The 26,234-nt window shown below is 42.9% G+C and overlaps 1 long non-coding RNA gene across 1 annotated transcript; it reads left to right on the forward strand.

The window, feature by feature from the left end:
• The first annotated feature begins 3,303 nt into the window (after positions 1–3,303).
• On the forward strand, positions 3,304–24,045 carry LOC138833745 (uncharacterized). The gene is made up of 3 exons (XR_011373953.1): positions 3,304–3,415; positions 20,413–20,588; positions 23,983–24,045. It is a non-coding gene; the product is annotated as an uncharacterized lncRNA (long non-coding RNA).
• The last annotated feature ends 2,189 nt before the right edge of the window (positions 24,046–26,234 follow it).

The raw sequence follows: 26,234 nt of genomic DNA on the forward strand, positions 1-26,234 counted from the left end.
CTCCATGCTTGTTTGACAGGCAAGCTCTATCACTTGTGCACATCTCCAACTCTGGAACCTTAGCTTTTGTCCAGATACTTTGTTTTCCAAAGGTCAGGTAATTGGATATAGATTCTTTTTTTTTTTTTTTGAGATCCTGGGGCTTGAACTCAGGTCCCCGAGCTCTTTTGCTCAAGGTGAGTGCTCTACCACTTGAGCCACAGCTCCCACTTTTGGCTTTTTTTGGGGGGAGGGGTGGTTTAATTGGATTCTCTTGCCCTGGCTGGCTTTCAAGTGTGATCCTCAGATGTAAGCCTCCTGAGTAGCTAGAAGCTGATGGTGAGCAAGTAGTAGAACTGCTCATGGAAGACTTTATTGAATGAAGGTGGAAGGAAAATCCTATTTGCAAATATCATTTTGATCTGTTATTTGTATCGGAAAGCATTCTCATTTCCCACTAGTCTGATCAGGGTCGCTTTAACCTCCGGCTCATTGTTCATCATGCTTTCTGTCAATGGCTACATGAAGACTGATGGAAGGGGACAGAACAGTAGTCAGTCTGCTAGACATTGGTGGCATATGTCTGTAATGCTAGCTACTCAGCAAGTCGAGATCTGAGGATTGGTGATTCAAAGCCAGCTTGGATTACAAAGTCCATAAGATTCTTATCTTCAATTAACTAGCAAAAAGCTGGAAGTGAAACTATGGCTCAAGTGGTAGAGTACCAGCCTTGAGTGAAAAAAGTTGAGAGACAGCCCAGGCCTTGAGTTCTACCTCAGTACTGACACACACACACACACACACACACACACACACACACACACACACACACACACACACACACACACACACACACACACAGAGCCAGTCATTTGGACAGTGCTCCAAAATGAAAGGCTTCTTATTTTCTCAAGTCATTTCATTCCCAAATGACAGTTTCCCTTATCTATAAAATGCAGATGCTAATAGTATCTAATTTAATTGTAGTAGTATGAGTATTAATTGAATGCATAGTAGAAGGTTCTTACCTAGGTCATTGTCTGGTGCGTAGTGTCAGCCTGGTACTGGTGGTAGAGGTTCTGAGTTCTATAACTTTCCAGGGCCTTGTATTGTTATTTTATGGCAGCCTCTGTCATCAACTTCTGTGAGTGATCACATGAGTTGTCTCTATTTTTTTCCTTTAACCTGTGTCTTGAAATTCATACCCTTCACTGGTTCCCCTTACAGGGGGAAAAAAATCCACAACACAAGCAAAGTGATGAACAACAAATAAGAGCATATTAATAAATGATAAAAACAATTCCCTTCTTACTAAGCATTCATGAATGTTTAATGTCCACTTTACTGGATATTTACAGAGATCACAAGAGGGTCATATTAACATGCATACATCCATCACTTGTTCATTTCCATTTTGCTTTATTTCTCTCTCTTTCTCTGGAGCTGAACCATTTTTCACATCCTCATGTACAGATATTTAACATGATTTTTGTTGCTTGAGCAGAAAGTCTCGTTCTTTGCACAATTGCACATCAGAGATTCTGTACTATACCAAGAAATCTGGTTTAGTTATACTGAATTTTGTTCTGTTTCAGTAACAAGCATTTCCTAAATCTCAGCCATTTGAGGCAACAACAACAACAACAACAAAGATTTATTCCTTGCCTACATAATCTCGTGTGGGTTTGAGTGACTTTTGTGGACAGCCATCCTATATGTTTTATTCTATCTACAATTTCTAATCAAATCATCCCAGCCAGGATGTCAAGAAGTGTCAAGGAAAATTAATAAACAGCAGCCATTTAACATTGCTACCTGGCAGTGACATGTCCTGGCTCTCTTTAGAGATGTTTTGGTGGTTTGGGACAGTGCTGGGGTTTGAAATCAGGGCCTTGAGCTTCCAAAGCGAGCATTCTTTCACTTGAGCCATGTCTCCAGCCCCATAGCTTGGATAGGAAATGTCTTCCACTCCCAAAATGGCTCATGTAGAGAAGGATCAGTCCTCAGTGCAGCATAGTTCAGGGCTTGGCCCTTCAGAGGTGGCTGGATCATGAAGGAGTCTAACCGAATTAATGGGTTAATCCACTGATGGGTACTTGTACTGATGGTATTTTTGGCAGGTAGGATGTAGTTGAAGGAAGCAGTTCCCTGGGGAGGAGGGGAGGTGTCCTTGAAGATATATTTTGACCCTGATTCCTTCTCTTATTTTCTTCTTCTCTGTTTCCTGGACACCATGCTGTTGAGTCTCTCCTCAGGCCCAAAGCAGTGAAGTCAGCGGATCATGGTCTGAAAACCTTCGAAAAAGTGAGCCAAAATAATCTCCCCTCTTTAAACTTGTTTCAGGTATTTTATTACAGCAATGAAGGGCCAATAAATACCAATTAGGCCTCTAATGTCCCACAAAGTATAAAGAAAAAAAGGTGTGAAAGGATTGATCATGAGCCTGTGGGGTTATTGGCAGGTGCTGGAATCTTTTAAGAGGTGGGCTCAGGGGGCGGTCTTCTGATCATTGAGGATAGAAAGGGATTATGGGACTTGTTTTTTCTTTCTTTTTAACTTCCTAGCCATGAGGAGAGTAATTTTGCTCTGCCGTGATGTTCTGCTATGTGATGCCACCACAGGCCCAAAGTAATGAGGTCAGTCAGTCATGGACGGGAACTTTCAAAACCAAGGGGCCCAAATAAACCTTATAAGTTGATCGTGTCACCTATTTGTTACAAGAACAAAAAGTTGATGAGCACACATGGCTATACCTAACTTCATTTTTTTTTGTCTTTTGTTTTTTTTTTTGGTACTGGGGATCGAACCCAGGACGTTGCACTTACTAGGCAAGTGCTTTTGCCACTGAGCTACATCCCAGCCCAGCTATACCTAACTTCAAAAGGCAAGGTGATGCGCACATTTCTTTGTCACGGAAGTAGAGGGAAACAGAGTGCTGGCAAACAGTGTTAATGTCTAGTGGGAAAGAAAAAAGTGATGTGCATTACATGGACAATAAAATTAACTGGGATTGGAATGTAGAATTCTGGCCTTTTCATCTAGGACAATTCCCGCTGGAGGTGTGTCCTTGTAAGGGAAATGAAAAGCCTGATGTCTGAAGCCAGATCAAATCAATACTGCCCAGAATGCGCTTTAAGGTAGCAAGTGGAGAAATTGCCACTTCATTCACACAAGTGGGGTTTGTTTTCTAAATTGTACACAATACAGGTATAGTTGTTTTGGGATTCTTTGGTGGGGGGATTTCAACAGCGCAGAATTAAATGCTCTGTATTAAATTATTTGATGCCTTTCCTGAAAATTGTGAAGAATTTACCTGAGCCAAGGATTTATGAGTGGGACAGCACCAAACTGCAAGTGTCACCCGGTTCAACTTGAAGGTGGGGCGCAAATGGAAAACTTGGGATAAAGTGTATATGGAGGTAAAGCTTACGTGGAGGTAAGTGAATATTTGGGGAAAGTGGAGGGGGCCTTATGGTCTGTAGGTAGAAGTTTGTTGTTGGCATTGGGTTTATAAAGTTAGCTGGGGCGTTCTGACTGGTACAGGTGAAGTGTTGTTTCTTTTCTGATGAATATGGTGTGTTGAATTTCGGCTGGTTTATGTGGAAACTCAGATTGTTGCTGGCGTTTGCTTCAGTCTCACGGCCTTCCAGTTAATTAGTTAAATCATGGGAGAAAAATAGGATGGTCCAGAAAAGCACAGTTGGATTTGGAACCCTAAAGTTGGCTCTGCTTGGCTTCAGTGCTTGGGGGATGGGGGGTGGTGCTTGAGATTTAGGGGGAGAGGGACGGTTAGGAGAACAGAATCGGAGCTTGAGCTCAGGGCTGTTGTAATTTCATGATAATGAAGCCAACCTGGGCAGACAAGTTGAGGAAACACTTTTACAGAAGAAAGCTGGGCATTGTGGCAGGTGTCTGTCATTCCAGCTATGCCAGTGAGCTTAAAATAGGCAGATCTCAGGCCAGGCTCTTGCTCAGTCAGGAAGTGAGACCCTATCTCAAAAATAACCAGTGCAGAAAAAGGGACTAGAGGTAGAGTGCTTGTCTGGAAAGCATGAACCCCTGAGTTCAAGCCCTGCTCCTGGTTTAATAAGATGCAGCTTAACGTCTCTGAACTCTTCTTGTCTGTGAATGTGTTACTAGCCCTGCCTACAAGGGCTTCAAGGTTATTTCCTGACAATTGCAGTTTATCAGCCTTGTGGACTTCACTGAGAATGAAGAGATGCTTTTAGAAAGCTACTTTTCTGTTTTGTGTCGTGCCCCCCTCACCATTTATTTGCTGTTTGCAACATTACATTTATAAACGAAGCCTGAGCGTTCCTTGTGTTGTTCCAGTTGTTGTGAGTAGTAGCCACCAGATGGCGCTCACCTCCTATTCCTTAAGCTCAGATTTTTCCAGGCAGTTGTCTGCCTCCATCTGCAAATACACTAGTTATTAAGAAGTTATTGTATACCTAGTACATTCTTATTTATTCCTTACTACAATCCTTTAAGGTAGGTATGTTCCTTTTCCTCCTCCTCCTCCTCCTCTTCTTTACCAGACCTGGGGATTGAACTCTGGGCCTGGGCACTGTTCCTGAGCTATTGTGCTCAAGGCTAGTACTCTATCATTTGAGTCACACCTCCACTGGCTTTTATGTAGTTTACTGGAGATAAGAGTCGCTCAGATTTACTTCCCCAGCTGGGTTCAAACAGCAATCCTCAGATCTCAGCCTCTTGAGCAGCTAGGATTACAGGCATGAGTCCCTGGTTCCTGGCTTCTTGTTTGTTTTGAAAAATACTGTAAATACTAAGATTAATCATGTGAGTCTTCCTAACTTACATGTATGCAGAAGGGCTATGCATGGAGGAACATGGAGATTTACTGCATAGTATTTTTAGGAACTAGAGTAGAGGTCATCATGGAATTCCTGAGTATCCTTTAAAAGAAGTGCGAGACAACATAGCCCCGAACCATGCCAGCATGAAGTACTAACACGTGTCATCTCTTCAGTTCTTTGTATTTTATTTTATTTTTCTGTAATGTTTATGAACCAAGTCTTTGTACTAGGGAAGAAACTGTGAGCTCATTGGCAAGACTCCAAGGAAGCGGGGAGGGGAGCGACCATGTTACTCTGCACAGTGGGTTCTGATGAAGAGGGGCCCCAGGGGATAGGCCTGGAGGCTGGAAGGCACAGGCTACTTGGGACCTACTTGGGAAGAAAGAGGATCCTGCCACTGCCCTGGGGAGGGAACAGTCTGGAGAACTCAGTGCAGGCAACCAGGTATAAAATCACCTTTGTTTATAATCCCTGTTTTGAAAAATATTGGCTATGTACATTTTAGTGCATTTGCAGTCTCACTGTCTGAAGACTTCAATATTTCCCCTCTCCCTCCTCTCTCCCTCTGCTCTCCTTCCTCCCTCCTCACTTTCTCCTCTTCCTTCTCTTCCTCCTCCCCTCCTCCTCCCCCTCCCCCTCCTTCCCTCCTCCCCTCCCCCTCCTCCTCCTCCTCCTCCTCTTCTTCTTCTTTTCTTCTTCTTCTTCTTCTTCTTCTTCTTCTTCTTCTTCTTCTTCTTCTTCTTCTTCTTCTTCTTCTTCTTCTTCTTCTTCTTCTTCTTCTTCTTCTTCTTCTTCTCATCCTCCTCCTTTCTTTCTCTTACTCTCTCTCCCTCCTTACTTCTCTCCCTCTTCCTCCCCATGTCTATGAGCCTAATATAAATTAGCAAGGATAATAATAAACATTCACTGGGCATGTAATGAGAAACAGGGTCTAAATTGATGACATCATTTAACTCCCCCCCCTCGCAGAGCTCCAAGGTTGATGATCTTAGGTCCTATTTATTAATATATTACCCAATGATTATACGCCCCGTGCTGCTCTAAGTCTTTAAGTGTTCACAATCTCCCCACTCTCCATGAGCAGGCACAACCATCACCATCACTCTCCATGGTGGCCCTGCGACCTAGAGGGCTTGAGTAACACTGCTTGGTACCTCCCAACAAGATGCGAGGGAGTAATGAAGCCAGGATTTGAGCTCCAGGCAACTTGGTTCTATTTTATTTTACTTTTTGTCAGTCCTGGGGCTTGAACTCAGGGCCTGGGCACAGTCCCTGAGCTTTTTTTCCCAAGGCTAGTTCTCTACTGCTTTGAGCCACAGTGCCACTTCTGGTTTTCTGGTGTTTAATTGAAGAGTCTCATGGACTTTCCTGCCTGAGTTAGCTTCCCACCATGATCCTCAGAGTAGCTAGGATTCGAGGCATGAGCCACTGGTGCCCAGTTCAACTTGGTTCTTGGTTTCACATTTTGTACATGGAGAACTAAAGAGAGTAGATTTCTGTATAGAGCCACCCACGTTGTGGCTGTTCCAGGAAACGGAGGCAGTGGAGCTATATTATGAGTTATCTCACTTGCTGTTCAGCATGAAGTATCCTAAACTCGAGTCTCTCAGAAGACCAAGGTGGAGGCTGTATCAGTGGTGATGGGAATAAGAGAGGAGCCCAACTCCACGTTTTAGCACTAATGCCTTTCCCACATAGGCAGGATGGTAGTGGGGCAAGGTTAGGTTTTTTTTTGTTGCTCTAAGAATAGTGGTTGAAGTCCAGGCTTTGGAAGCAAATACTAAACCCAGATGTGTACCCAGGCTTCTGCTTACTGTCTGGATGACCTTAAAGTCTTTAAGCTTTTCTTTCTCACTTTCTGAAAAGGTACTGATTAAAAGTCTCACGAAAAGGTGACCATGAGGGTTAAATACAAATAACACAACAAATAATGCCCTTGCATACATTAAGCTCTTACTCTTCTAAGAACTGGAGGCAAGAGAAGACACCAGGCCTAGGTGGTTTAGGCTCGAGGACTTCAAGATCAGAGAAAGGAATGTTCCATCGCCAAGGTCTTTCGTGGCTCTGCGATGCATTCCTGTCTTGTTCAGATTTAAGAGCTGGACTGACTCATTGAGCTATCTAATGACTTTTCTTTCCTAAGCCAGTAGGTGGCAGTACCTTTCCATCATTTATTTTGTATCCAGAACTTACTCTTCAGCCCTCGAGCTAGCTGCCTGTATTGTGGACTGGACCTCTGGGAGTGGTTAAAATAATTCAGACGGGAGTGGGGGGGGGGGGCGTTTTGGGGGAAGTACTAAATGCCCCCCAGGGCACCAACCACCATTCTTCTTATCCTAGAGGGATTCCCCCCTGAACTCTTCTGATGGTGTTTATCCCTAGTGCAGCCAGCTCAGGTGGAAAATTTATATTGATCATAAAGTGTCTTCTATTTTGTTTCCCGCAGAAGGACGTACATCATTTTACAGACTCTCAGAGGGGTTACATCCCTAATGGCTAAGAAGTGAACCTCATCTCAATGCTAAATCTCACGGCGTTTCCTGAGATAGTGATATTCCTCTGTGAATGCTGGATCTACAACGTGTGTGTGTGTGTGTGTGTGTGTGTGTGTGTGTGTGTGTGTGTGTGTGTGTGTGTGTGTTGTGTGTGTATTGGGCGGGGGAGGGGAATCACTTAGGAGCATCTTAGAATTGTAGTATGTCAGATTTCATCTCAGACCTCCTGACTCTGAACTTGTACTTTTCACAGTCTCCCCAAGTGGGGAGGGTTCTCAGAGGGATGTGTTTCTCCTCCCAAACCTGTGATGAGTTCTCTAGTTCAATGGGGAATGGGCTAGTGCTGACTCCCTGTGCATAGTGGTATTGCTCCTAAAAGACACATACAGATAGAGGGAGTCCTGTTAGATGGCTCCCCCTCTCCCTTGATCTCAATCCATGCAGAGGAAACCCAACTTACACAAGTAGTACTGGAAGGTAGAAAGATGTGAGCTCAGGCTCTTCAAATCCACAAGGACTGGATGTATCTCAAACTACTCATAGAAATAACAGTCAACATTTATTTAGTGCTTGCTGTGTACCAGGCCGGCTGGTACATGTTGAGGATTATTTCATATAATTCTCTGGAGAAATGATACGTTTACCCTCACTTCACAAACGAGGAAACTAGAAGGGAAAGACATCAATCCAATTTGGCCCACATACCTGCTAAATAAGTGACTGACGTAGAATTTATAAACCAAGCTCATTGGGCTTAAACAATGCAGCTTAAGGTCTCTGCGAGGGTTGAATGAATTCCACATACTTAGATCATTTTGAAATGCTTACCTATGATTAGAATGCACTTCTGGGTAAATCAATATTTTGAACGTACAGTTAATATTTCTTCCTCAACATGCAATGCCTTCTCTGAGTACCGATATTAGTCTTCTAAGCAGCCATATCAGAGTGCCACGAACTAAGTGGTTTAAAACAGCAGAAATGATAGCAGCAAGATGGGGATTTGAGGCCAGACCTAGCAGAAAAGCTTGCAAGATTCCATCTCTGTGGAAGAAGCTGGACATGGTGGTGCATGCCTATCATGCCTAGCTATGGAGGGAAATATCAAATGAGAAGATGGAGGGGTGCCAGTAGCTCATGCCTGTATCCTAGCTACTCAGGAGACTGAGATCTCTGAGGATTGTGATTTGAAGCCAGCCTGGGCAGGAAAGTTCATTAGACTCTTATCCTCCAATTAACCAGCAAAAAGTTATTCATGAGTAAAAAAAAGCCAAATGAGATCCCAAGGCCCTGGGTTCAAGCCCCCAAACCAGAACTGAGAGAGAGAAGTAAGAGGAGAGAAGGGAAAGAGAGAGGAGAGGGGAGAAGAAAAGAGAGAGGAATAGAGAAGAGAGAGAGACAGAGACAGAGAGTGAGAGAGACAGAGACAGAGGCAAAGACATGGGGGGGAGAGGAAAAAGAGGGGAAGGAGAGAAAGGGAGAATTCTCCAGGCACATGCTTAGGGAAAAAGCCAAGACCCTATCTCAACATAACCAATGCAAGTAAAGGATAGCAGTATGGTTTAGCAAAAGAGTTCCTGCTTAGCAAGGGCAAAACTCTGAGTTCAAACGCAATACATGCCAACAAACTTACTTCAGAAATATATTACCTCCCAGTCCAGGAGGCCCAAAGTAGAAAACCTTAGGCAGCGACAGTATTATAATTCCTTTGAAACCTCTTCCAAGTCAAGGGCCTACCCCATTCTTGTATTACATCATCTTAACTTAGCTAATTATGACCTACATTGGGAGGGATTGGGGGTTAGTCCATGGGGGAGGGCTATAATGTATAGTAGTATTTTTGAAAGGCAGTATAATGGCCAGATACAACAACATGTGAAGGTTCAAATCCTGGCTGTCATGCAGTGATTTAGGACAAGTTATCTATGTTGTCTGAACTTCATTATCTTCCTCTGATCATCACAAGGGAGCCTCCCATTGTCATATTTTGACATAGACAACATATCTAGAGGAATGCTGACCTACAGTCTGTCAGGACCCCTTTCTATCTGGTATACTTGTTTCTAGTCTGACAGACAACTCAGACTCATGGCCTTCTGTGGGGTACTGTGGTTGGTAGATGGGAATCCCATGCTTGGAGATAACAGGAGAATACACTGTCCACCCCCAGGATACCAAGACTTTCTCTGAGACCACATCCTCCCTCAGCTCAGAACCTCTGCCTCCTCCCCTTCCAGATCCTTCTTGGGAGGGGGCAGCTTCAATAAGTCAATGAATCTGAAGTCCTACTTCCTGCTCTGCTTCCAGGGTGAGAGCATGGGATCTTTCAAGAAGGCAGGAATTTACCTCCCCATGTCCCTGCCCTCCTCTGTGATTTGGTCCTGTGGGCTCAGCCTAACAGCTCCTTGGTGTCAGAAACAGTTTGTCTGGCTATACCATAGTCACTGCTTCTTAGCAAATGCTTAGAGGCATGCTCTTTAGCAAATAACAAATGACAAATATATACCAGTTGGTATAGCATCTACATGATAACACAGTGATTAGTTCTAAGCTGCAAAAACTCTCTGAAATGGATAGGGCCATGTAGACTTACTCACAAAGAGCAGGACTTTAGATTCGTTAGGTCACATCCCCGAGGTCCTACTGTCACTGAGCTAGATTATGAACTATAGTCATCTAGCAGGGAATGACAACAGGTACAGAAGGAACTGCTTTTTGCTAAAAAGCATGGACTCCTCACTTGTCCCACCAGGTGACTAAAATCAGGATAAAAGCCTGACATCCCTGTTTCCCTTTTGCATCTGTCTCCTTTATCTTTAAGCTGTAGGCCAGATTCCTGCTTAACTCTGCATGAGCACATGTTAATCGCTCGAAGAGTGTCTGTCTGAAATCTGCGGTTACATAGCCTGGCTCATCTGCCTTCAAGGCTGAAGGCACATAGATAACACAGGCAGGAATAACTGAGATTTCTTACCATCGGCGTTTACACTACCCTACTCCAGATTCCAGAAAAGGCACCTGAACCTCTCCAGGCATGGTCCTACACTTTGTAGCCAGCCATCTTGAATTCCAGGAAGAGCAGCAGAGCTTTACAGACAGATCATTCATGATGATCTATCACCTAGGTAGGAACCATCATTTTGTGGGAACCAAGTATGTTCTCTCCAGCAATAAGGACTTAGAGCCACCTAGATGGATGGGAATATTCAACCAGGCCATACTTGTAACCAGAATGTTTAATAATTATGCATCTCTCTTTCACTGCTCTCAATGATTCCTCTATCTGAACCTAAAGCTCATGTCAGTATCCTGACAATGGGTTCTACATACTTACTTTCTATAGTCTCACCATATTTTTAATATATTGATTAATATATTTCCTCTTTCCCCCATTCTTCTGTTTGCTTTAAGTGGCTGGACCTGATAACTTGGAATCCCCAGAATTGAACCACTGGCCTCAGACTCCAGCTACAGAATCGAGTTATTTCTTAAGTTCCTTGCTGAATTGCATTGGGGAAACATTGAGTTTCACTGCTAAAGAGTGTCTGTAATAGCTGAGGGTCTGGGGCCATTTGCAGCAAGTTGAATTGACTTTTTCCCCCCACTACCTTGACTCCTTTCCTTTGATCTCTAAGCTGGGCTTAAAATCTCCTCAAACTATGCACCCCTGCTTGCCTTCTGAAATGTCTTTCCTTTAATTTTTACTTCTTTTATTCTCCACCCCTACTTCTCAAGTCCCAGGAAGTTCACACAAGTTAGGAACCCATATCTTTTATCCCTAGAGATCTTCCTTGATTGAATACTCATTCAAATTTGCCACTCTAGCTCCAGTTTGCATTTTCAGACCTCCATTTAAATCAAGGCACGTAGCATTTTTGTCATTGATAATGGAAAAGTGGTTGTGTCATTTATCATATTTTCATGGTTGAGAAGAACTCCCAAACAAAGTCTCCTCCTACCCAATAACCAGCTACTCCCTAGAATTAGGTGATTTTGAAATAACCATGTGGTACCAACATGGGGCAGATATTTTTGTTCCTCACCAAATCATGGGACCTGTGAAATTGCATAGGAAGAGATTTGTCAATGCAAATACCCATTCATAAATTCAGCACATCCTTTCCTGTTGGGCTGTAGTGTCTTTCCCCTTCTGTTACTCCTTATCTTTTCAGGTTGGTTGTCAGGCCCTTGATTTATGAAGGATGCACAAGTAATGCATGTCCACTGCAGCAAATTTGCAGTAAGTTCAGTGACAGTGGATTGTACAGCGAAGCTTGAAATACCATGAGGTCGACGTTAGTGGACTGGCTGAATCTCAGCAAAACAGTTAGGAAGAAGACTTCAAACCTGGGGACTAGACAGGGATGAGGGATGCTGGAAACACTCTCCCTATTCCCAGACACTGGGGCTTGAACTCAAAGCTTTGTGCTTGCTAAACAAGTGTTCCACCACTGGAGCCACACCCATAGCTATGCCTTTTGGCTTTGAATGTGTTTTTTCGGACAGGTTCTTCTACTTTGTGCCTAGGCCTTGCCTGGAACGATAATTCTATCTTTTGCCTCCCAAGTGGCTGGGAATTATAGGTATGCCTCACTATGCCTGGCCTTGTCTGAGCTTTTGCAAGAGAAAGATTTGAGTATCAAATGCTTGAAACAGTCTTTAAATATGTTTTAAAAATGCATCTCTTATTTGCATTAACACGACAAATGTTAAATATGAAAGGAATTCCCAGTTTTGTGGAAAATTCATGTGCATGATGTTAGTTTGTGAAAAAATGCAAGATTTACTCTTTGTTGTGGAATATCAATGATCTAAGATTTGTTCAGTACAAGATAAAATAAACTGATAACTTTTTCAGTTTTTAGTTTTTTTTTGGAGAGTGAGGCTAGAACTCATGGCCATAGTGCTCTCCCTTAGCTTTTCACTCTTTTTCACTTTTAATGCTCTACCACTTGAGCCATAATCCATTTCTAGCTTTTTGCTGGTTAAATGGAGATGAGTCCCATGGAATTTCCTGTTTGGACTGGCTTCAAACCACAATCCTAGGATCTCAGCCTCCTCACTAGTTAGGATTATAGGTATGAGCCACCAGTTCCCAGCTAACTTTTCTTTTCTTTTTTTAAAAAGAGTCCCAACAAACTTGTTTTATAGTATTTAGAATGATGTTTTGTTAGTTTTTTTTTGTCAGTCGTGGGGCTTGAACTCTGGGCCTGGGCGCTGTCCTTCAGCTCTCCAGCTCAAGGCGAGCACTCTACCACTTGAGCTACAGCGCCACTTCCGGTTTTCTTTTGGTTTATTGGAGATAGGAGTCTCACGGTCTCTCCTGCCTGGGCTGGCTTTGAACCGCGATCCTCAGATCTCAGCCTCCTGAGTAGCTAGGATTACAGGCGTGAGCCACCAGCGCCCGGCTGTTTTGTTAGTTTTTTAAGTAGGTTTTTTTTTTTTTTTTTTGGAACTAGGGGTAGAAACCAGAGATTAACAGATCACCTGCCCAGAGATTCCCATTTTATTGTGTCTTTCCTGTCCTCAGGGACAGGATGGTGAGAATTGAGGGTGCCCTTTATCAGGTTGCTACAGGACTAACTAGGGGGAAAAAAAGGAAATATCTTCCCCTTCTAGCCAAGATCTATAGAATTTTTTAGCCTGGGTCAGGCCTTGCTGCCTTTGGTTTCCCACCCTAATTCTCTCCTTCCATAGCAATCTTTTTGCCTGTTGCTGTCAGTAACGTGTTGACGAGCTGCCTTTGTTGGCTTCCTGAGCTCATGAAAAGCACGTTGGGAATTCAGCAAAACACCGGGACTCTAACTGCTCCTCAATGAGACAGAATTAGAAAATGGCTTCAAATTGAAAACTTAATTTTCAATTAGTGTACATTCAGGCAGGAGTGGGAGGGATTAAGCGATGGCAGCTTGTTTGGTTAACATGCTTTTAGGAGACATTGTTGCTATCTATTTAGTTAGCTGCCTCCTTTCCTCTCCCTCCTACCACCCTTAAGTGCTCCTTGCTCTGAAATTTGGCAGCCATTGGCGCTTGGGGCCTGCTGTGCCCTTGGCCTCCTACTGACTGAGATACAGATGGCAGCAGCCGCAGTCCCAGGAAGTGGGATGCAGCCTGTCACCTCTGAGCAAGCTTTGTGTCTTTCTTGCTATGGATGCTGTGAGGTCACAGGTGAGCTTGTCAGCTCGCAAGACACATGGCCTAGCCAGGTGCTGGTGGCTCACGCCTGTAATTGTAGCTACTCAGGAGGCTGAGGACTGTGGTTCAAAGCCAGCCTGGACAGGAAAGTCCATGAGACTCTTATCTCCAATAGACTACTCAAAAGTCGAATGTGGTACCATGGTACAAGTGGTAGAGTGTTAGCTTTAAGCAAAAAAAAAAGCTCAGGGACAGCTCCTAGGCTCTGAGTTCAAGTCCTAGTACTGACACACAAAAAAGAAAGATACATGTCCTTCTGATAGCTTTTAACTTTTTTTTTTGGTAAAGAAAACATTTTTTCTTTCTTTCTCTGATGTATTTGATGTTAGAGATGTCGGATGGAAAAAGCTCACTGTTGGGCACATATATCACAGGTGGCATCAGATTTTGGGGTTTGGGATGAGAGTGGGAATAAAGGGCAAATGCTCCACTTCTGTATTCTTGGTGGACAATTGGAGGTAAAAGTCTCATAGGCTTTCCTGCCTAGGCTGGCTTTGAGCCAAGATCCTCAGATCTCAGCCTCCTCAGTAGCTAGATCACAGGTGTGAGTCATTAGTCCCCAGCCTCTGTGGTCCCTTCTCTTCTGTCATTAGTTCTTTTCCTCTCCTCTCCTTTCCTCCCTCTCTGTCTCTCTGTCTCAATTCACAAATGCTTCATCAGGCCTAGAGCCTTCAGGCAAACAGTCTATTCCTTGGGTTAGTTTTCCTTGCTCTCCATACTTGGCTCTGTGGGATGATGTTGGACTCTCCAAAGTGCAGCCTCCGGGAGCACGTGAGCCCTTCTGCTTGGTGTTTACAAGCTTTGTAACAGTAAATCCTTAATTCAGTCAGCAGAGCAGTAACTTCGTTAGGAACTTCCTTCTGTCATTAGTAGGCCAGAGAAAGCATGCTCCGTGATTAAACATGCCGTTTCAGATGTGGCAGGCGGGGCTGCTACCTGCTTGGCAGACACTTTCTATCCTTCCATCTTCCATCCAACTCTTCTCAGCTACAGCAAAGCCGGCTGCGAATGTGGGAAGCAGGCCTTTCATTTTAGAACAGACATGGCTGCTGGCTCTGCTGATCAGTCACGAGAGTTTTCTTGACTCTTTCTTCGACCCTGGCTCACATCCCAGCCCCAAGCTCCTGGCCACAACTGCTCCCTATAGATTGCTCTGAACAAATTCCAAGTGTCTTTGCTGGAGGGCTCTTGTCAGTGAGTGCAGCCCCAGGCTAATCTCTGTACCCACTTGTTGTGGGCATCAGCATCTTCAGCCATCACTGGTTGGCCAATTCCTTCCCAAGGTTAAACTCCTCTCCAGAGAAGCCATCAGCATCTTCTGTGTCTTCATTAGTCTTATTGAGCCAATAAGTGACTCTGGTTAAGTCCTTTGCCAGCTAGGCTGTAACCTTTCATCCAGTGCTCAAAAAATGTTGGATTTAATTGAAGAGAGGATGAGGGTAGCCTCTCTTTTCACCCCCACTGTGTGTGTGTGTGTGTGTGTGTGTGTGTGTGTGTGTGTGTGTGTGTGTGTGTCTCGGCCGTGGGGCTTGAACTCTGGGTCTGGGCACTGTCCCTCAGCTCTTCAGCTCAAGGCTAGGGCTCTACTACTTGAGCCACAGAGGCGCTTCCGGTTTTCTGGTGGTTTATTGGAGATCATAGTCTCATGGACTTTCCTGCCTGGGCTGGCTTTGAACTGTGATCCTCAGATCTCAGCTTCCTGAGTAGCTAGGATTACAGGCGTGAGCCACCAGCGCCCAGCTCCTTCCCACTTTTTGCACCTAAACTGAAAGAAAAAAAAAAAAGAATGGGAAGGAGTTTTGAAAACAACCCTTACCAGAAAACAAAACAAAACAAAACAAAACAAAAAACTAGTGAATCCTGACAGCTCAGGTGCAATTGACTTTGAGAAATGAAACTGAAAACTAGAATTTTCAGCTTCGAAGGAGACTTAGAAGTTTTGTAATCCAACCACTTTATTTTATAAATGGGAAAACTCTGAGTTAAAGAGGCTAGAGGGGCTGCTCAAGTGACTAATCAGGGAATGCAGCGAAAACTCAGGACTCTTTAAATTCAGTTCTCTCTTTCTCTTGCCCCACGCCCGTCCTCTCACACACACCATGTCTTTTCCTTTTGTGGAAGCAGAGGTGTCGAGACTTACAATTTTTAAGGATGTCAATACGGTTTTTCTTTTGTCCTCCCCTCCCCCCTGCCACCACCACCGCCACCAAGATTTAAGGGCATATCAATCACAGCTCTTTTTCTAGCTAGAGTCAAAAATACAAGTTGTCAAGAAGAAGAATTTATGAGCCTATGGAATCTAGGGGAAGGTGGTTAATGAAATCATAGAAATCTGTCATGCCCAGAAAAAAAAACAAAACCAAAGCAGGACAGCAGTGTCACTAACACTTTCTTTTGCTGTGTCTCCTGCATTTTTTCCCTAGAGATGATTGCTCTCTTTCTTTTCCTCCTTTTTTCCCCTTTCTTTTTCCCTTGGAGAGGAGCCATTGTCATGAGGAGCACTCTTCCCTATTTTACAGCTTCTACTACTGACAAGGTCTCAATTTCACAGTTTATGGCTTTGATTCTTGGAAATGATCTGGTTGGCCACAGATAGTAGGGACAGTCAGGTGGCCTCCTCTGGAGCCAATGAGCTGTAGCCAGGCAGATGGACTATTAGAACTCTGTGTCTGGGGCTCAGTCCAGGACCAGTCATTGGTCCTGGACCAATGTACAAATGTGATGAGGATTCCCATAGAAACTTCATGATTAGAGTTTGTGGGGAGGTTGGGGAAGGACTAGCAGTCTTTTATAAGGCAGTTACTCTGTTATGTTCCTTCTCATTTAATGAATTCTTTTGTTTTTGTGCCAGTCCTGTGGCTTGAATTCAGGGCCTGGGCAATGTTCCTGGGCATTTTTTACTCAAAGTTGGTGCTCTACCACTTCAGCCACACCTCTACTTCTGGATTTTTGGTGGTTAATTATCATGGACTTTTCTGCCTTGGCTAGCTTCAAACTTTGATCCTCAATCTCAGCCCCCTGAGTAGTTAGGACGACAGGTATGAGCCACCAGTGTCCATCAAGGAGATTGGCTTTTAGCACAAAGCTGGCTCTCTATCACTTGAACCATATACCTACTTCCGGAGTTGTTTTTTTTTTTTTTTTGTCAGTCGTGGGGCTGGAACTCTGGGCCTGGGCGCTGTCCCTAAGCTCTTCAGCTCAAGGCTAATGCTCTTAACTCTTTTAAAAAAATTTTAATTTCTTTTTTTTTTTATTGTGAAAATACTGTACAGAGGGGTTACAATTACATGGGCAAGATAATGAGTATATTGAGATGCCCTTACCTCTTGAGCCACAGGGCCACTCCTGGTTTTCTGGTGGTTAATTGGAGATAAGAGTCTCATGGACTTTCCTGCCCAGGGTGGCTTTGAACCATGATCCTCAGATCTCAGCCTCCTGAGTAGCTATGGTTACAGGCGTGAGCCACCAGCACCTGGCTTACTTCTGGCTTTTTGTTGGATACTTGAGATAAAGAATTTCATGGTCTTTCTATTCCAGACTGTCTTTAAATGGTGACCCACATATCTCATCCTCCTGAATAGGATTATAGGTGTGAGCCACCAGTACCTGGCTCATTTAATAAATCCTATTTCACCTTGATATTCATCTCTATGTAGATTCCACAACAATATTTACTTTGAAAAGCAATTTTCTGTTTTTGTCTCCATTGACCTTTCTAAAATATAAAGCAGCAGCAGCTAGTTGAAAGCTCCTCACTGAACTGGCCAGATTTGGATAAGAGAAACAGATAGTGCTACTCGGTTAGAATTTTTTTTTTTTTTTTTTTTGTTGGTCGTGGGGCTTGAACTCTGGGCCTAGAATTTGTTCTGAATTAAAAATGATAGTATATTCTTTCTTGTTGAGTTTGCTCAACATTTGTAACTAGGCCTCCCTTTTCTACTTTCCAGACTTTTCATTGGTTTATCTTACAGTGGCATGAAGTCTGAAAGAGACATTAACATTTTTGCATCATTAGTGGACATTCAGAAGGTCTCTCTCTCTCTCTCTCTCTCTCTCTCTGTCAGTCATAGGGCTTAACTTAGGAACTTAGGGCCTAGACACTGTCCCTGAGGTCTTTTTGTTCAAGTCTAGTGCTCTACTGCTTTGAGCCACAGCTCTACTCCCAGTTTTCTGATGGTTAATTGGAGATAAGAGTCTCACAGACTTTCCTGCCTGGACTGGCTTTGAACCACGAACCTCAAGTCTCAGCCTCCTGAGTAGCTAGGATTATAGGAATGAGCCACTGGTACCAGGCTTCAGAAAGCTTTTTTTGTTCTCTTCATAAGTACTCCCAGAGTATGACCTTTATCATAAAGATGACTTATTGATTGTATGAAACTATCAACTTGCAAATTCCCCTTTCACTTCTAGCCTGGTGCTAATGTTCTGTTTCTCTGGTGAAGGTATGATTAGATCAAGAGTCAGTAATCATAATAACATCCGCTTACTGAGTACCCACAATATACCAATTATGTCAGTTTTGCATCTTTTCACTTATTTGAGCTTTATGATATGTCAGAATTTAAGTACAATTAGTGTGATTCAATTCACGGACAAAGAAAGCTGCTTGTCTACAGGAGTCAAGCTAGTCAGTGGCAGAGTTGGGAGTCTGGACCTGGAACATTTAGTTTTGTGGTATGTGCAGTAAAACACCATACTATTTTGTCTCTTATGTGGTAAATATTGCAATATGATCTAAGGAGTTTTGGAAAAATAAAACCTTTGTTCCCTCACAAACTTTACATAGGCATTGTATAATAATAATTGGGAAATATACATTTCCCTTTAAAATCCTGGATTAATTTTTTTCTTAAATTCAACTGAACACTATGTTAGCACCTGTTTTAATCACTATTTCAGTAGCATGAAGTGATTGGTTTAATCAACCTAGTATGGTGAGGAAACTACAACTCAGCAAGATGAATGTACAGGCCAAAGTTACCCAGAAATGAAGTGGGCAGCTGAATGCTGGTGATTCATATCTGTAATCATAGCTACTCTGGAAGTTGAGATCTGAGGATGGCAGTTGGAAGCCAGTCTGGGCAGGAAGTTCTATTAGACTCTTATCTCTAATTAGCCATCAAAAAGCTCGAATTGGAGCTGTGGCTCAAGGGCATAGAGTATAGCCTTGAGAAAAAAAAAGAAAATATTTAAGGACTGCTTTCAGGCCCTGAGTTTAAGCACCAGGACCAGTACATGCATGCGTATACACACACAGACACAGACACAGACACACATACAGACACACACACACACACACACACACACACACACACACACACACACACACACACACAACCCCACATATACCAGCAAACAAGAAGAACTGGAGTGTGAAAGTCAGCTTTGCACTGGGCCTGCCTGCCTCTGAGCCAAGCGCTCTCTAGGATACTTGTAACTAAAACAAATCTGTCACATATTTTCTGGTTTGTTGGGAAGGTTTTAACAGAGAAGGAAGGTGGAAAGTACACGATGATTGTGTTCATGAAGGGGCTAAAGTAGGATCCCTGGAAAAATCTGAGAGGACTGATCTGCTGTTGAAGAGAAAGGGAGAAGATAGGAGAGGCCATACTAGAAAGTTCCAGTTCTCTCACTTTTTGCTGCCCAGAGAGAAGGGAAACATTTACTTAGCTTAACATTTATTGGAAAACTCCAGCAATTAGGGTGTTAATATTCTGTGTAGTCACAATTATGCCGTAACTACCAATTATGGGAAAACTCATCATTTTACTGTAATGTAATTACATTAAATAGCACCAGTCGTGTCAGTGCAGAGACTGGGGCAGCCACTAATTATGCGCTGTACCCAGACACCTCAGCCTGGAGCAGGAATAATTGGTGTAATACAGTTTTGCATTTCAGGGTTGGCCCCCCATTTTCCTCAGGAAAGCTTTAACTGCTTTCTGATTCTCCCTTGGGTGTCTTACTCAGCTCTTTGTGATCTGGAAGCGACAGGATATTAACGTTTCTGATCTTGTTCCCTAAACAAGAGAGGGTTGGAGAGGAGTGTATTGTCTACTGGTAATGCTCACCTTGAGAACCAGAACTACTGTCATTCATTTCTTCTCATACTGTTGCATGGGTCAAAGGATAACATGTACTGACTTGTCTCTCCATATGCCAGTGACTGTGCTAAGGTACTTTACAGATGCTTAAATTAATTGTCGAAACAACTAAAGGATGTATTGTAATCCCAGTTAGCAAATGAGAAACCAAAGCAATAAGTAGTAGAGACAGATACATTCTCTTCCCACTTGTTCCATTAGTTGACTAGTAAGTAGTTGTTGCGTGAAGGTGGAGGAGGTTACACATATATGCGTGCTAGGATGGACATTTCTTTTCTGATCTATTTCATCATCTCCAGAATTCAATCTCTAGTTTGATTCATTTCTAAAAACTCAGGCTTCCTTTGTGTATGACATTCAATTCCCCTTTCCAATTGTTTCAGTATTTTGAGAGTACCTTCAGAGAATGAATGAATGAATGAATGAATGAATGAATGAATGTGTGTGTGTGTGGTATGATGTGCACATTTATTAAAAAGCCAGTCAACTATGAAGTGGGCCTTAATGAATATCTGCGGGGAAAATCTAGATCTTAGATGGGAAAACAGCATCAGTGTGGTGAAGAGACCCCATTGGTAGGATAAAGCTGGAAATGGTCTTATTTTCTTCTTTCTTTGATGTTTGGATTTGGCAGTAATCTGATTTAAAAATGAAGGGACAGCAGCAGTTAGTGTGATTTATATTCATACATAAAATGCCTTCCCCAAGTGATTTTTGGAGGCCCTGGTGAGTTTTTAAAGTTATCATAGATGTCATTATTTTGTTGTGTTTTTATAGGCACATAGTGTTTTGGTCATTCTTGATTGATTTCTTTCTCACAAGAAATCACAGGCAGAAGCAAAGACATATACCTCATTTGAGAGAGAGGGAAATCAATATGGAGGAGAAGATGAAGAAGACTCACTTTGGGAGACATCAGCACAGGCCTTGTGAACTGGACAGGGGCAGAGGCCTTGAGCTCTACATAAGTGGAATTCAGTTCATCTTCCACACAACAGGTATCATTACAGTGGAGGTCATGTGATAACACACGTACAACTGTGGCATTTGTAGCTTCTGGTTGACCAATGAGCTTCTACTTTACAAATGAATCTTCTTTACTGGTATGAAGTCTCTTCAGAGAGACTGTGGTCACTCTCCATGGAGTTAGAGAAGTTAGACCTTTTCTGATTGGATCTTTTTAGAATAAATGAAATCTGTAACCAGGCTTTTCAGCTAATGTCTAGAAGAGATCGCCATGACTGGGAAAGCTCTCAAGCTATTGCAAGGAGAAGGAAATCAGGATAATGTGATGGGCTTCTACAGGGAGAGGAATGAGCTCTGGCGGGTCTGGAGTGGGAACCTGAGGGTGAGAATAATTCAAGAAAGTCTGATGCATGAAAACAATTCCCCTGGGAATGTTCTCAGCCAAGGTTGTGAAGCCTTGGAATTAACAAGAAGCTGGAAAACGATGTGAAATTTTCTGTCAGCAAAAGTGTCCTGGATATTATTTTGGTCTTAATTACTGATAATCTAAAAGCAGCCAATGATTATGATAGGATTTTAAAAAGGCACAGAGGAGAGCCAATGTCTCACACCTGTACGGACCTGAAACTCAGGAGGCTGAGATCTAAGGATCACGTTTGAAGCCAGCCTGGATAGGAAACTGTATGAGACTCTTATCTTGAATTAGCTACCAAAAAGTCCTGTGGCTCAAATGGTAGAGTGCTAGCCTTGAGCAAGAGAAGCTCAGGGACAGCGCCCAGGCACTCAGTTCAAACTCCAGGACTGGCACACATACACAAAACAGGCACAGAGTATATGAAATAAAAGTGAAAAATTCTCTTCTTACTCTTCCAACATATACCTTAGGGCTAGCAGATATGTATAATTTCTTATGTTGTCCTATTGAAATTGTAGATAAAAAAGCATATATTTATGTGCATAAAACATACTGTTTGTATATTTCTGTCTCTTTTAATCTAATGTTCTGGCATTACTTATCACTAAATATAGATCTAAATTGTTCACTTAAAACATTGCAAATTATTACCATGAATAGATATTCTTTATTGATGAATATTTGGGTGGTGGTCAGAATTTTTTCTTCTTTATAAAAATAGTTTGTATTACAAAAATGCTTCTTTCCACAATTTTTCATACCAGTTCATTTTAGATATCTGAAAAGCAGAAGTAGAAATATAGTTTGTTTTGGGGGGGTTGGGTGGGTGGGTGGGTGTGGTGCTGGCCTTATACATGTTTAAGCATACTGCCACTGAGTAATGTCCTAAAGCTGGAAGTATATTATTAAGAGGCCAGCAAGTTTATCTTATTTTTTAGGTGAGAGAATTGAGGTAATATAAAGAAGAGAAGCAGCTGGTTCAGAGTTTATATATTGTTATAATTTTGCCATGTATATAATCTTGACTTTTTGACCACAGAATCTTCTGTGTCCTAGACTTTAAATATAAGTAGTTGGTAGTTTGGATTTTCCATTCTTTTTCTGTGTGACTGCTGCTTCCTTATTGGTGTGCATTCTTTTTTGTGAGATAGTACTGAGGCTTGCACTCAGGACCTGGGCACCATCACCTAGCCTTTGGCTCAAGGCTGACATTCTATCCACTTGAGCCACAGATCCACTTCTGACTTGCTGGTTAATTGGAGATAAGAGTCTCACAAACTTCCCTGCCCAAATTGGCTTTTTGAATCCTGATTCTCAGATCTCATACTCCTGAGTTAGCGAGGATACAGGCATGAATGTTAGTGCCTGGCATGTATATCTTTGTGCATCACACACGTACATGCACACACAAGTGAGGAGTGAAATTCAGGCTATGCTTAATTTTCTGAGCCCCGAGCCTCATCTTGGTGCTATATTTAAATGCTTTTCTTAGACTGGAAACCTTTCTAGAAACTTCCCCAAGGTACCATACAGGCTTGCAGAGGCCCTCATGTTTAGAATCAATGTGTCTGACTATGGAACATATTAGCATATGCACGCAATAACATTCATTCCAGCAGAAATAGTCTTTGCATTGCTCATAGTTTTGCCTTGACTCTTTGAAAGACAGTTTGTATCTCATAGACAACTGTGGGGGATTAGTGCTATAGGTTATGGTTGTGGGTAGATGAGATTAGTAGCGTAGAGTAGCTGATAGATCTCTCAGAGTAGGAGGTATTGTGTGTGTGTGTGTGTGTGTGTGTGTGTGTGTGTGTGTGTGTGTGTGTGTGTGTGTGTGTGTGATTTGGTATTTAGCTTTTTGTTCTTCATGATGTTAGACCTGCCCTGTGAAGGGACATATCTTAGGATGAACCTCCATTTCATATCCTTTGAAGCTTGAACTGCGCATTTCTCATTATTTAGTTTCCCTTGTGTCTCCTGCTCTACCTCTTACTACTGTAGCTTGCATTTAATAAGGTTCTGCTAGGTCTTGTGGATTGGTTTCTCCTTAGACCTGAATAATAGGCCCCGTGTACATGTACACAGTGTTGTTTTCCCACTCATCTGCTGAAGAACAACTTGGTTGCTTCAAAGTGCTCATAAGTGGCAATTATGAACAAAGTGGCTTATAAACCTCTCTGTGTGAGTTTGTATGTGGACATAAGTTTTCAACTTCTTTGGAGGTGGTAATGTCAACTAGCACTCTGCCATATGTTAGGTAAGAACATTGTTTCCTTATGTTTTGGGGTCCTCTTCTGTTTCCACTTCATTTTAACCTGAATACATCCTCCTGTGTCCTAACATGAAGTGTGCACTGCTGAAGCAAATAATATAGGAAGGAGAGAAAGTACCTTTCTCACAATTTATTTCCTTTCTCCTCTGCCAGTGCTCACTGGCTCCCCCTCCAGGGTGATATGAAAAAAATACCGATGATAATCTTCCTATATGGACAGGATACTGTTTTGTTTTGGATATTATTTGATACTGATTAAACCTTGGTTTTTACTGTTGACTTATTAGTAGAACAATGTATGTGTAAATCATTCAAATCTTAGTCAGAGAGAGTACATCTTCAGTGTTTCATTAAAACTAATCAAAGGACATTTTATGTGATGGAGGGAGGTTTGGGAGAGTTGGTTATTAAATAAGGAACTGAGTGTATTCAGTGATGGCTTACCAAGGTCAGGGCCTAGTTTTTTTTTTAAATTTGATACCACTGACACTCCATGATATTGTGTAGTGGGCCTCCAGTTTGTGGAATGAATAAGTAAGTTCTTCTAAAACTGCAGGGAGGGTGTTTTAACTAGACCCTGCAGGGACTGTCACCAAGCCCTTCATCTTTCAAATGGATGTGGATCTGGGAATTGCTTTGACTGAATGGGCAGGAAGGCAGAGGGGCAATCTTATGAAAAGCAAGTTTGGAAATGCATATACATTCTTTGCACTGACATTACTTAATGCTGCTCAATCAGGATTCTTGGGAAAGGAAGAACGCTGTGTGCCCAGATGGTTTTCACAGTGAGGCAGAAGAGGACACGTTAGAGTGACAATGAGGTACAGGGGTGCTGAATCTAATCGGTGCCATCTTGGCCATGGTATGATAGGGTACTGGGTTTAATTGGGTTTGACATCGTGTCTTCATGATGGAGGCAGGGATGTCCCACCTTCCAGGTGATGGACATGCATGAATTCCTAGAAGCAAGAGTGGGGACTTGGACAATAGAGTACTGGACCTGCCGGTCTTGGGTCATGAACTCTCAAGTTCCCTGTGACCCTGCCCCTTGATCTGACCCTCTGTAGGCCCGGACTAGCTCAGGTAGGTGCTGGGATGTCATGCCACATGTCTCCTGTCTGCTCCTGTCCTGTCTGCTAGCTCTCCTCTGGTCAACATGGCATCCCACTTCAGCTCTCCATTAGAGTTGGTCTGGGTTGTTGGCATTGTTTTTCTGCTCTTTCTCTCCACTCCTGCTCTCATGGCTCAGTTTTCTAACAGTGGTAAGTGCATTTGTGGGGCTGCAGGTCTTTGTGACAGGAGTCTGCCTGCAGATGCCAGCTTTCTAATAAAGACTCCCAATTCCACATCTCAAAATATGGCTTCTCTGTAGCTCACCAACTGGATTCACCTTACAACAACTGAAAGAAAGCATATATGAGAAAGCATGGGAGTCTGAAAAATGGCCATCAGAAATTGATGAAGGCTGTGGGGAACAACTGTGAGGACGAATTGGAAAGCTGGGGAGCATGAGAACAGGAGCAAAGGCCACGAGCGTTGGGGTCAGCACCCAGAAAAGGAGCCGAGAAAGAGGGGAGGGATTCCTGAATGCAATAATTTTGTAGAGACCTAAGGGGGTCAGAACAAAGGTGGCTTAGCCTGAACAAGTGTCCAGATTTGGAATTTGCTTTTCTAGTGAGAAAAATAAGTGGAAGGAGGAGGAGGAGAACAAAGAAGAGGAGGAGGAGAAGACAGAGGAGGAGAGTGGAGGAGAGGAGAGAAAAGGGAAGGAAAGAGGAAGAAGAAGAAAAAGAGGAGGAGGAGGAGGAAAAAGAGGAAGAGGAAGGAGGAGTTGAAGGGTAGGGGGTGGGAGCAGCAGGTAGAGAAGACAAAATAACCAAGATGGAGATAGTCAGTGAACGTTTCCTTTGCAAAGAGACAGATGCAATGGAGCCAGGAAGTGAAGCCTATTAAGAACCTAACTGCAGAGCAGGAGGCCTGCCAAAGCATCCTCTTCTAAAGAGGAGTGAGCCCTCGCGCTCTAGTTGCCTCGTGGCCCTCAGATCTGAGCATATCACGGTTATATACTCTCTCCAACTGACTGACTGACTGAATAGACTTCAGGCTATAGAGACGAGAGCCAAATAGAGACACTCAAAGGAGGTAAATACATGAGAGGCCAGGGAGCCAGGGGTTTGATGAGAAGAGAGAAACACACAAGACAGCCAGTCAGCCAGAAAAACCTTTCTTCCTTTGATGTATTAGGCAAGTATTAGGAAAGTCACTGCTTTGAAAATACCCCCAAGTTCTGTATGACAGTTCCTTGGATGATTATGATTATTTTTTTTAAAAACACCAAAAATCACTGTTAGGAAACATAAAGATTGTTCCTTTCTCTGGGCATAGGTAGGGGATAGGGTTCTTTCTGTTAGATTTTGAGCATTTCTTTCCTTCTGTTTGAGCTGGTGCACTGGCTGCCCTCCTTTTTACCTCTATAAAAGCGACACATTGGAAATAATGTTAACAGCACTTTACTTCGTTAAAATATGACTGGACTCTTGCAGTCCCCACATTGAGGGAGAAGGTAAAATACCCCACCTGACTCCCCTACTATAGCTTTTCCCATCCAAGCTAGAGCCAGTGGGACCAGTGGCAGTGACACTTTCCAAAGGGAACTGGAAAGAAATGAATCATTCATTGCTCCTCTTCTGTCAGTGGGAGAGAACCTTGGATATGTTTGCAGAAACCATTCGTGATTTTTTCCCCTGAAAGTGAGACTTGGAAGCTCATATTGCTTATGTGTATTCCCTAAAGTGGCAACAAACTGGTACATCCACTGTTTTGACCAATAGATCACAAGAGACTACCCAACATGGGCAAATGAAAACAAGTATTTCTACTTTAGCCCAAAAGTGATAAAAGGTGATTTTGTTTTCCATGGGTCAGGAATCGGCTATGCCTTGCACCCCTTCACACTTTTTGTATCTTCAATTTCCATGATCAATTAAAAGA

The sequence above is a fragment of the Dipodomys merriami genome, unplaced genomic scaffold (assembly GCF_024711535.1).
Source record: "Dipodomys merriami isolate MVZ:Mamm:240054 unplaced genomic scaffold, mDipMer1.0.p SCAF_21, whole genome shotgun sequence".
Classification (NCBI taxonomy): domain Eukaryota; kingdom Metazoa; phylum Chordata; class Mammalia; order Rodentia; family Heteromyidae; genus Dipodomys; species Dipodomys merriami.